This window comes from Mus pahari, chromosome 6, assembly GCF_900095145.1.
Source record: "Mus pahari chromosome 6, PAHARI_EIJ_v1.1, whole genome shotgun sequence".
NCBI classification, from domain to species: Eukaryota; Metazoa; Chordata; class Mammalia; order Rodentia; family Muridae; genus Mus; species Mus pahari.
The window spans coordinates 10,118,266-10,129,348 of NC_034595.1; positions in this window are offsets into that span (position 1 = coordinate 10,118,266).

An 11,083-nucleotide genomic window follows, 5' to 3' on the forward strand; every position below is an offset into this window, starting at 1 on the left:
TCTCTCTCTCTCTCTCTCTCTCTCTCTCTCTCTCATCTCTCTGGATCTTTGCAGAGCTGGATGATCATCCAAGCCTTGGCCAACACCACTTCTGACTATCACTATCTCTATTCTACATTCAATGACAAAGCTCCGGGTTATTTTCTTCAAAGAATGAGTTTCCCAGTGTTTAAAATTGGCTTACTTATTGGTCACCATATTATTATTGACTCCCTTGATTGAACCACCCTGAAAGGGCAATAAGGGTGAATATTTCTCTTGATTAAGATACCCCCTATCTTCATACTCTTCCTCCCACTCTCCAACATCTTAGAGAGCATTCTGAAATTTAATAGATGATAACAAATGGAAACACCATAACATATAAAACCAGTCAGTGTGTAAGTGCTGAAGTTCAGAGACAGGAAAGAGCCCGCCTTCACCCCATCTAAAGTCAACGTAGGAACTGGAAGCCAGGCGTTTGTACAGTGGCAGCGTCCACTCTGTGCTAGGGAAGATGCCGTGCGCCTGTCGGAAAGAGGCAGGCACTTCAAACTTACCCCAGCTCTGTGGTGGGTGGGTATTTCTATACTCTGCATCTTTCAGCCCCATCTGTAATTCACTTTTCCTCCTATAGGTCCTGGGACCTATAGCCAAATGTGGAACAGAGAGAATGAAACGCATCAGTATGTCTCTTCATTCCCGCAGTCTCCACCTCAAACAATGATGAAGGAGTAACCAGGGTGGGTCAAATGCTGTACAAACTGTACAAAGCCAGTGATGAGACTAAGCTATCATTAGCACCGTCTTGTCTCACTGGGGGCCAGCTAAAGCCAGTTTTCCATGTGTGCTCACTTCTACACGTTCTGTACGAAACACCAGCTCTCACACTTTCTACATAAGTGCACACATGGTTTATATAATAAGTCATTAACTCATCTGGTCCATTGAGGAGCATTGAGCATTCAGTGAGGTACAGTGTGCTTAGATCTCAGCTGAACACACTGTGGCAGAGGATTTAGAGTGCAACTTTTCTGTTCTGAGGGAATTGGCAGGCATTTTCTCATTCTTGTTTCTTTATTGTTAGGATTTTGGTTTGGGGGTTGGGGATTTGGGGGGGGTTATTTTGCTTGTTTTGTTTTGTTGTTTGTTTGTTTTTTTTTGTTCTTTCATCATTGTGATGAGAACATGGCTTTCAGTCACCTCTGGGCTTCATTTTTATTACAGTCTTTATTTTATTTGTATGTGTGAGTATGCCTGAGTGTGTGTGTGTGTGTGTGTGTGCCCATGTGTGTGTGCCCGTGTGTGCAGGTGTCTGAGCAAGGCAGAAGAGGGCATCTGCTGCCCTGGAACTGAGTTTCAAGTGATTGTAAGCTACCTGACATAGGTGCTAGGAACTGAGCAAGGGACTTCTGTAAGAGCAGCAAGTGCTCTTAACTCCTGAGCCATCTCTCCAGACCCCAGTCTGCATTCTTTTTTTTTTTTTTTTTTTTTTTTCGAAACAGGGTTTCTCTCTGTAGACCAGGCTGGCCTGGAACTCACAAATCCGCCTGCCTCTGCCTCCCAAGTGCTGCCCAGCTCCCCAGTCTGCATTCTTAATTAAGAGTATTTTTGGCATTTTACCATCTTGAAGTGAGTTACTTATTTTGGCAAAAAAAAAAAAAAAAAAAAAAAAAGAAATTGGAAACCATATTAAAAAAAAAAAAAAAAAAAAAAAAAAAAAAAGGAAAGAAAGAAAGAAAGAAAGAAAGAAAGAAAGAAAGAAAGAAAGAAAGAAAGAAAGAGAAAAAAGTTTAGTTTTGATCTAATTTTCTTGTCAATGATGTAATGAATCTCTTTCTGACATGGAAAACTAACCTGCACCCAGCCCTAGTCTGTGTTCTTCTTAGTGTCAATCATTAAAAATCTTCTCCTCCTGTCCTATAAGCATCCCCAACATTGCATTTGTGTCACTTGAGTGAGATGAATTCACTTCCATGACAACTGTGAAATTGAACCCCCTCTGAGCTCCATCACCTACTGCAGGGCCTGGTGCATGGTGGGTGGTGTCTCAGTGTGGTTCTGAATGAATGTAATCAGCCACAAATGTGTTTGTGCTATTGATGCATTGTCTAATTTAGGAGAACAGCTAAACAGTCTGGAAGACAGACGTGGAAAGGCAGCTCATGGTCACTCAGAGTGTGGGAAGATCCCTTGCTTTGGTAAAAGGTCCTACTAGCAATTTGGGATCCATTGCCTATTGCTGTATGTCCCTGTTAGTCACCAGAAAAATGACTCAAAGTGGGTCATAGAGAGAGCAACATGGGAGGATATTAATGAGTACCCTGGATGAATCAGACAGGCCTGGTTTGCTTCATATTCGGTCTGATCCAGTTTCCACGCGTCTTATGAAAAGAAGGACACATGTGAGGGCGACATTTTAATCCAAATGTACCAAAAATGTTTTGTGATATGCGCAGGGGTCAGTGAGGAAACATGGAGTGTGTATTCAGTTCTCCTCTGGGGGCTCATTTAAACGAGCAGCTACATGCCTTGGAACATTTGGCAAGAGGATAGCCGAGGGCCTGTGCAGCCCATCCATGCAGACCAATTCAGTCTCCCAGCTTATATAACACAGAAGAAGCAAGGTCCAGACCTTCCAGCCAGAGGAGAGCCGAGCTGACAGGCAAGTGGAGGGATCAACACGGGGCCTGCTTAATATTCCTGACACTACTTCTTGCTTCTAATAAAATCTGCAGCCTGATGGTTTGCTTCCCACCTCAGAAACAGAGGAAATCCCTGGAGAAGAGAGGTGCGCGGCCCCACCAACAGGACCGAAGCTTTAACTCGGTAAATGTTAGAGCCCTGAAAGGCATGAGGGAAGCAGGGGCTTAATTAGACACACATTGCTCCATCAAGTCATTATTTATTCAATATGGTTCATTCAAATACAGGGGGAAAATCCCGAACAGTAACCAAACAAAAGCTCTCCCTGGGCTGCCCCATTGTACTTTACACAGCCCATGAATGAACAGACTGGGGAGGGGGAAGGATGTGTTCTTAATTGCAGAAAGAGGCAGAGAGGTGTTTCCAACAGTGGCTTTGGGCAGTGGGCACATGGCCATCTACTTTTTTTCTGGTAACCACTATTCCACTTTTATAGACATTTTTTATTGTGAAATGACACAGGTATCTAAATAAAGACATATAGGTCTTAAAGTGCCACATAGTATCTAGTATGATTGCTTACACGATATGACACTCATCTACCTTAAAAAGGGACCTTCCACATAATGACATGCCCCACTCCAAAGGCCCACCTTCTGGCTGTTTAATCACAACTTCATTTCTATGTATTGACTTCCATATCTTCGAAAGCAAGCTCTTCTTTGCCTGATTTTACACCCTCAGATACACTGAGCTGGGGAGATGCTCTGTCTGTGTTTCCTGCCTTGATAGAATGAGGTCTTGAGTTCAAGCCCCACAACTCATGTAACGAAACTGGCTGTGGAACGGTGGTGAGTACTTATCATACCAGAGACGGGCAGAGAGCTGGGAAACACTGGTCATCAAACTTAGCCTATTTGGTTATCGATAGGATTAGTAAGAGATTTTGTCTCATAAAACAAGGTTCATAGTGTCCAAGGAAAGACACCTGAGGTTGTCCTCTGGACTAAACACACATATACCACATGTGCATGCACATACATGTGCACACACACACACAGACACACAGACACACAGACACACAGACAACATACACATATTCACACAAGCACAGACATACAAACAGACACGCCATGCACACAGGCATGGACATACACACACATGCTCACACATACACATGCATGTGCAAAGGCACACACAGAGGCATACACACACATGCACAAGCACACACGCATTTTATATAAATGGACTCAAGTTTTCTGTGTTGTCTGAGTCTGGGTTCTGCCAAATGTTATGATGCTATGCATTCAAGATTCCCTTATGGTCCTCAGCTGATCACCTCCATCATCCAGGGTAAGCTTTTGGGAGACAGCCTCTTGGATACTTAGGGTGCAGGCCTGGTGGGTTCTCCTGTCTAGACAGAGAGACAACAATAGAAGGGCATTGGTCCATCTGTGCCTTTATATTGTGTTGGCTTTGGCTATGCAGCCCCAGTTTCTATTTGTAAACTCAATGGCTATGCCAAAGCAAATAGTGTGGCACCCCTGGCTCTGGATTCTTCTGCTGGGGCTTAGCAGGCCTGTGTACCCACCCATTATCTCAAGATCCCAGGAAGGTGTGACTTTTCTTAGCTACATCTGGGACCTTGGTTGTCATTATGGAAATGAGACTCTACAACTCTGAAAAATGCATGGCTGGAGTTTTAATCACAGGTGCAGTGTGCAGACAGTGGATTTAGTAGGTTGGATTTGTTTCATGTTGAGTGGTCACATCCTGGTCTGAGCATGTGAAGAATTATAATTCACCAAACTTCCACATTTTCAGTGTATGAAGAGAAAAAAATTGACAAATTCTGACATGAAAAGAAAATATTGTAACAGCCAGGCACATTTAATTCCAGGAATTGGGAGGCAGAGGCAGGTAGATTTCTATGAGTTTGAGGCCATCCTGGTCCATATAACAGTTCAGGTTAGCCTGCTATGGAATTATTAAAGTGAAACATCAATGAAAATGTAAATATTTTATGCATGTGTATTATGTATGCAAAGATTCTTTTATGGTGTTCTATATATTTATATTTGATGTGTTTTTTTTCTGTATATAATGTCCTACTGGGTAGATATCCTATATCTACCATTGAACATCACACATTGATTCCAATTTGGAACTGTTTGTGCAAGTACAGTTAAATGTATCTTTGTCATAATTTCATAGAACATATGTGCACACACTTCTTGGAGGTACACACTTGGAACTAAGATTGCTGGAAAGTAATCATATGTACATTCAGCAAATGTTGATATATATAACAAACACTTTAATACAACATGTAATGCTACAGTACAAATAGGAATAAAGGCATTTTATTTTACATATTAGAAATGTAGCAAGTGTTAATGGGGTCTCTCCTTGCTCTCAGGTATATCTTAGTAAGAGCAGAAAAGGAAAGTTTTCTGTAGACTGACCCAGACAAAGCCTTCCTACCAGGCATAGTCTTCAACAAAGTCCCCAAACACTTCTTTGCTTTCTTGAATTTGGTAAATTTTCCTGTGAAATGAAGAGAGCTATGTAGTCTTCTCAAAAGACTGTTGTGTGAATTGAATAAGGAAATAGTTAATCAAACAGCATAATGAAAAGTTCAAATTAGTGAGTACCTAAATTAGCAAACCAGGATTTATAAGCCCAGGCTTTAGTTGACAGGAAGGATATATTAAAAAAAAAAAAAAGAAAAAAATCAAATGTTCTTTAAACATTCAAGAGCTATCTAGATGATATATACATAATTATTTATTTGACAGTTATTTAATAAGCATATATTATACAGGTGTTTTATTATTCTTATCATTCAAAAGGTACTTTCATATCAATAGCTAGGAATCGAATAAAAATGAAAGAAGTTGGTCTGGTAGTAAAGGCCTATAATTCTAAAATTCAGGAGGCTAAGGAAAAGAAAATAATAACATGTTCAAGGTGAGTGCAGGCTCTAGTGTGAGTTCAAGGCCATCTTGAGCAACTCAGTGGGACCTGTGTCAAAAATTAAGAAAAAGAAAATTAAAAGAAGACTTGGCAGCTCAATACTTCAAATATTATATGTCCTGGGTTTAATCCTAAGTCAGAAAGAAAAAGAAAGAAAGAAAGAAAGAAAGAAAGAAAGAAAGAAAGAAAGAAAGAAAGAAAGAGAAAGAGAAGAAAGAAAGAAAGAAAGAAAGAAAGAAAGAAAGAAAGAAAGAAAGAGAAGAAAGGAGGGAAGGAAAGAACGAACGAATGAAAGAAAGAAAGAAAGAAAGAAAGAAAGAAAGAAAGAAAGAAAGAAAGAAAAGAAAGAGAAAAGAGAAAGGAAGGGAGAGAGAGAGAGGAAGGAAGGAAGGGAGAGAGAGAAAAAGAAAGGAAGGAAGAACAAAAGAAAGAAAGAAAGAAAGAAAGAAAGAAAGAAAGAAAGAAAGAAAGAAAGAAAGAAAGAAAGGGAAGGAAAGGAAGGAAAGAGAGGAAAGGGTAGGAAAAAAATGAGAAAAGTAGTAAGTTAAATGAAGCCAGACATAAGATAACTTACAAATAAAAAGATTCAACTTCAAAGTACAATAAAATTGGTATAGCGCTAACTCTTAGATAACAGTGCATCTGTGTTTGGTGGAGTATCCTTAGAGTCCCAGCCCTTAGAAGGAGAAGCAGCATGAGTTTCCTGAGTGGAGACTTGCCTGGGCTACCCAGCAAGGTTTAGACCAAGTTGGAGGATATAGTAACAGTCTGTCACAGAGAAAGAGGAGGAGGAAAAAGAAAAGGAGGGTTAGCAGGGAAGGAGGAAGGGGAGGAGGAAGAGAAGAAGGGGTAGCAAAAGGAGGAGGAGGAGGAAGTATGTAGAGGGGGGAGGAAATGGAAAGAGAAGAGCCATTGGCTATTGAAGGCTTTTCAAGTGTTCTCCATTGGTACTGCACAGGAATGGCAGGGAATGCGAACATCCATTCATTATATCTGTGAAGTGTTTCAGAAGCTCCCAAGAAAGGATGCCCTGGCACATTAAGGGGCAAGTGCTGGTCTCTGTAATATATCTTGTTAAATCTCTTTGTGATGGCAATTTCACAAAATTTGTAAAAATGTGAACAACCAGTATCCACCACTCTTAAGTGTGTTCCTCATGCAGTGATCAAAAGAAAAACAAAGGCCAAGGAATAACAAAGCCTTAGCAATTGTACCTCTTACTCCTGATTTTATTTATGTGTAACTGAGTATGCAAGAAAAGGGGAATAATTAAGGGAAAGATAAATATCTTGTTATTTGCTTTGAACCCCTGATAAATGATCATCACAACTGCCCTAGTTAGATTTTATTGTCAACTTGACACAATCCAAAGTCACATAGGAAGAGGGAACCTCAACTGAAGAACTGCCTCTATCAGGAAGGTCTGCGACCATGTCTGTGAAGGATTAACCTAACTGATGATTTCTGGAGGGCCCAGCCTACTGTGGGCGGTGCTATCTCTAGGCAGGTAGGCCTGGGGTATATTAAAAAACATGTCTGAGCAGGAGTCAGGTGGGGGTGGGGTGGTATATACAGTATACATCCATGATTTATGCTTCAGTTTCTGCTAGAGTTCATTTCCTGAGTTCCCTCAGTGATGGATGGGTTTTCACCTGGAAGTATAAGTCAGATTAAAGGCACACTCTCTCCCAAAGTTGCTATGGATTATGGTGTTAATCACAGCAACAGAAAATGAAACTAGCACAGTTCCTCTGATGAAACTTAAAAGGTAGAATTCAAAAGGATTTCACTGACATGTAAAATAAGTTAAAGATTATAAATTTATTTTTATTTTAGATGAAGTATAATGACTTTGACTCCTACATTTTATAATGTCTTTGATTTGGCTTGACTCTATGTTCTCTCTCTCTCTCTCTCTCTCTCTCTCTCTCTCTTTCTCTCTCTCTCTCTCCCTCCCTCCCTCCCTCCCTCCCGCTCCCTCTCCCTCTCCATCTCTCTGAGAATGTATGTGTGTGTGTGTGGGGGGGTGCTGTGTGTCTTTAAGAAAGGTTCATCCAAAATGAAGCAAATTTATTATCTCTTTCATCTCTGATCATCACAATCTAAGAATCATGCTTTAGTTATTGGCAGTCATCAGGTGGAAGGGTGCAGCAAAGGGAAGCAGGTAAGACTTAGAACATCACTGAACGAATGGAGAAAGACCAAAAGCACATGAATTCTGTTGAGAGGCAACCTCAGCATCCCCTGGATTCTTGCTTTAAAGCATGCTATTCTTGGCAGCCGCATTCATCAGCATATGTGAAAATATTATCCAGAGCGCATTCTATATTTTCAGAAATGTGACATGATAACATACCCGAAAGAAAGGGATTTGGTGGTGAATATCCATCAGTTTTCACTCGCTGGACTCCCCGAGGGAAGACCTTCTGTGTCATGTCAATATTTTTCCCCTCTAGCAACAGAACTGGAAGACTCCGGGAATGACAAGATCTCTGCATCTCCTCATCATTCCTTCCTCCCACCATCCTCCTCACCACAGTGCAGGCAACGTGGCAGGGGGCAAATACAGCTGATGTTGCTTTTTTTGATGGGAAGTAATATCAGAGATAAACAATCTTTATAGATTTAACCCAAATGTTAGTCATAAAACAATCTTCCAAAGCTTGGATGTGTAATAAGGCATCCAGCGCCAAGCTAATACTGTCAACAGGAACCAAGGCCAACTTTCTAAACTATCTTCATCTGAACAAGGGGCAGCTTTCCGGATCTGAAGCGGGTAACACTGTAAAACAAGACCAACAGCACACTCGCCTGGATTTTACTCAGCTAGATTCCAATAAGTCTTTGTACTATGGTAACAGACAGGAGTGGGCAAAGTAGAATCCCTGTTGGAGGCTTATTCTGCCAAAGAAGTAAAGTATGTGTTCAACCAGCATTGTCGTGTCTGCGCAGCATGCAAAGATCTCTAGGAATCAGAAAAACTCTTGGCCTGCTTGGTTAAATCTTGCTGCCGGGAAAGTTACACACTTGGGTTCTGAGCCACAGCCAAAATAACCTCTTGGGTCTCAGAACTTCCAAAGCTGGGGTCGATGATGATTGGCTTGGACTTCTTGTAGTGGTAGCCAGAGTTAAGGGAGTGTCAACTACTTACAACTGTACCCCAATAAAGGGGATCCAATGACTGTAGTGAGCTACTGCTCAATATGAAACATCTTCATTGGTCAAGATGTCCACCATGACATCACAAGAAGCTGTTGGTCCTTCATAGCCCAGCTACCTTCCCAGTAGGCTGTGTTCAGGAGCAGAGATGGAATTTCTCAATCACAAGGGCAAGTTATTCTAAATTATATAAAAAGTGTTCTATTTGATCACTCTTTCATCCTGCTGGGGCTACATGCTGCTAATGTTCAACCATTCTCTTTTATGTGTATGTGTATGTTGTCTTAAAATCTGTAGTATATATTCATTGTATATGGCACTTTATTTCATAAAGATGTTTCCATATGAGTGTATATTGTACATCATACATATTCCTGAATTTCCTTCTATGCTCTCTTTCCTTCCCCAACCCTCTGTGTAGTCTCCTTTGTTCTCCTAGACAGTTTTGCTTCTAATTTTGTGTCACATATACACGCATGACTGTATGCCCATATTAAATCTTAGAAGCACAGATGAAAGAAAACACATGATATTTTTATAGGGAAATGGTTCTATGGGTGGAATTTTCATCACAAGGCTCCAGTGTTTGTTTAGAGCTCCCCTTTGTACCTGAACAAGGAACAGAACAAATGAGAATTCAAATACAAAAGGACAAGCCTTGGGACAAGGGTTTAAACAAACATGAAGAATAAGCAACGGTGACTTAGCCCATGGCTTCCCCTCCTGTTCTTCTCCTCTCTGGCTGCTTTATCAGTCCATTGAAAATGGAAATGAACAACTGTGACAAAGCCCCCTGGAGCCTACAGCATGAGAAAGCAGGTGGACAGGGAGGGGCAGCAGGGGCAGCTACTCACCTGTGATTGAGGGTCAGTGAAAAGCTGGGTTCATCCACTCACCTATTTTCAAGGTTGAATAATTGTAAATTGAGAACCTTCCTGATGGAATAAAAGCCCACTCACGGCCACGGGTAATATCGCACTGCAGAGACAAAAGGAAATGTGCATCGCAGACTAAATGTATTATAAGTAGAAAAGAACCGTGTCTGCTTTGTGCTGTCAATTAAATTCAGGGGAAATTCCTGGAAAACTAAGCCAATGGTGCAGAAGAGGAAAGAGGAACTGACTGTAACCCAGTCAAATGCTGTCCACAGCCACAAGACAGATGGGCTGGCCCTCTCCATGGGATAGTCCTTTTCACTCATTTCTCAGACAGGTTTAAAATCAGGCTTAGTAACAAGAGCTCAACAGAATGAGAAAATTCTGAGATATTAGAATGCAATCGCAGAGTGAGAAGTCGCTTTTAGAGCGGTAAGGATAAAGTCAACAGTGACAATTCCTGCCTGTGCATTGAGAGGCCGAGAAAGGATTCAGAAATGGGAAACAAAACTGAGGAAGTGAGAAAAGACTGGGGGGAAAAGACAGTGCGTATGCAGGAAGGAGGACAGTGGGACCCTTACAGGTATTTATGACTAAAAATCTGGATGGAGCAAGAGATAATTCATATATAGAATTACAGCCAAAGAGTGGAGGGGCCACTGCTAACTCCATATGGAAATAGCAAAGACTTTTCTCGCAAGTAAAAAACAGCAAAAGTATGATTCTCTTACCTTTTGCTTTTCCCTCCAACCCGTCTCTCCTTTCCCCCGATTTCCTCCCTGTGTTACTGCACTGCGTGTCACTCCAAGGGCTTTTAAAAATCAGCTTTACTGACTACAGCTGATTTTACACTCAGAAAAAGTCATTGCTTTTAAAGACACAAATTGCTAATAAGACTAAGATGAAATGAAATGCATCTCAGCCCTCGCCCACAGTGCCTTCCTTTTCTGTGCAGGCAACTCCTCTATCTTTGCATGTGAAAGCTATGTTTTTTGTTTTTCTTGCTAATTTTCTCTTTTCAAGATTTACTGTGTATACTTACAAGGCATGTCCCATGACTGGCTTCCCCTGATTCATACAATGTTTTTGAAGCTAATAAAAAACTTTTAGTTGTATTAATAAATATATAACGGGCATATGATGTACAATAAAATTCATTCTGTGTCACTGTAACAAATTCCTAGACACTGCAGAGTTTCTTTTTTTAAGAAAATATTTCTTTAGGTCACAGTATTGGAGTCTGAAAGTCCAAGATTAGGTGGCCCATCTATTCACCATTTACCGAGTGCCTTATCTGTATGGTATTTGGCATCACATTGTATGGTACATGGTATGTGTCAATCAACAATACAGAAGGGACCTGTAGTGGCTATTCCTGGTTGTCAACTTGACTNTATTTGAAATGAACTACAATCCAGAATTGGAAGGCTCACCAGTGAACCTAATCT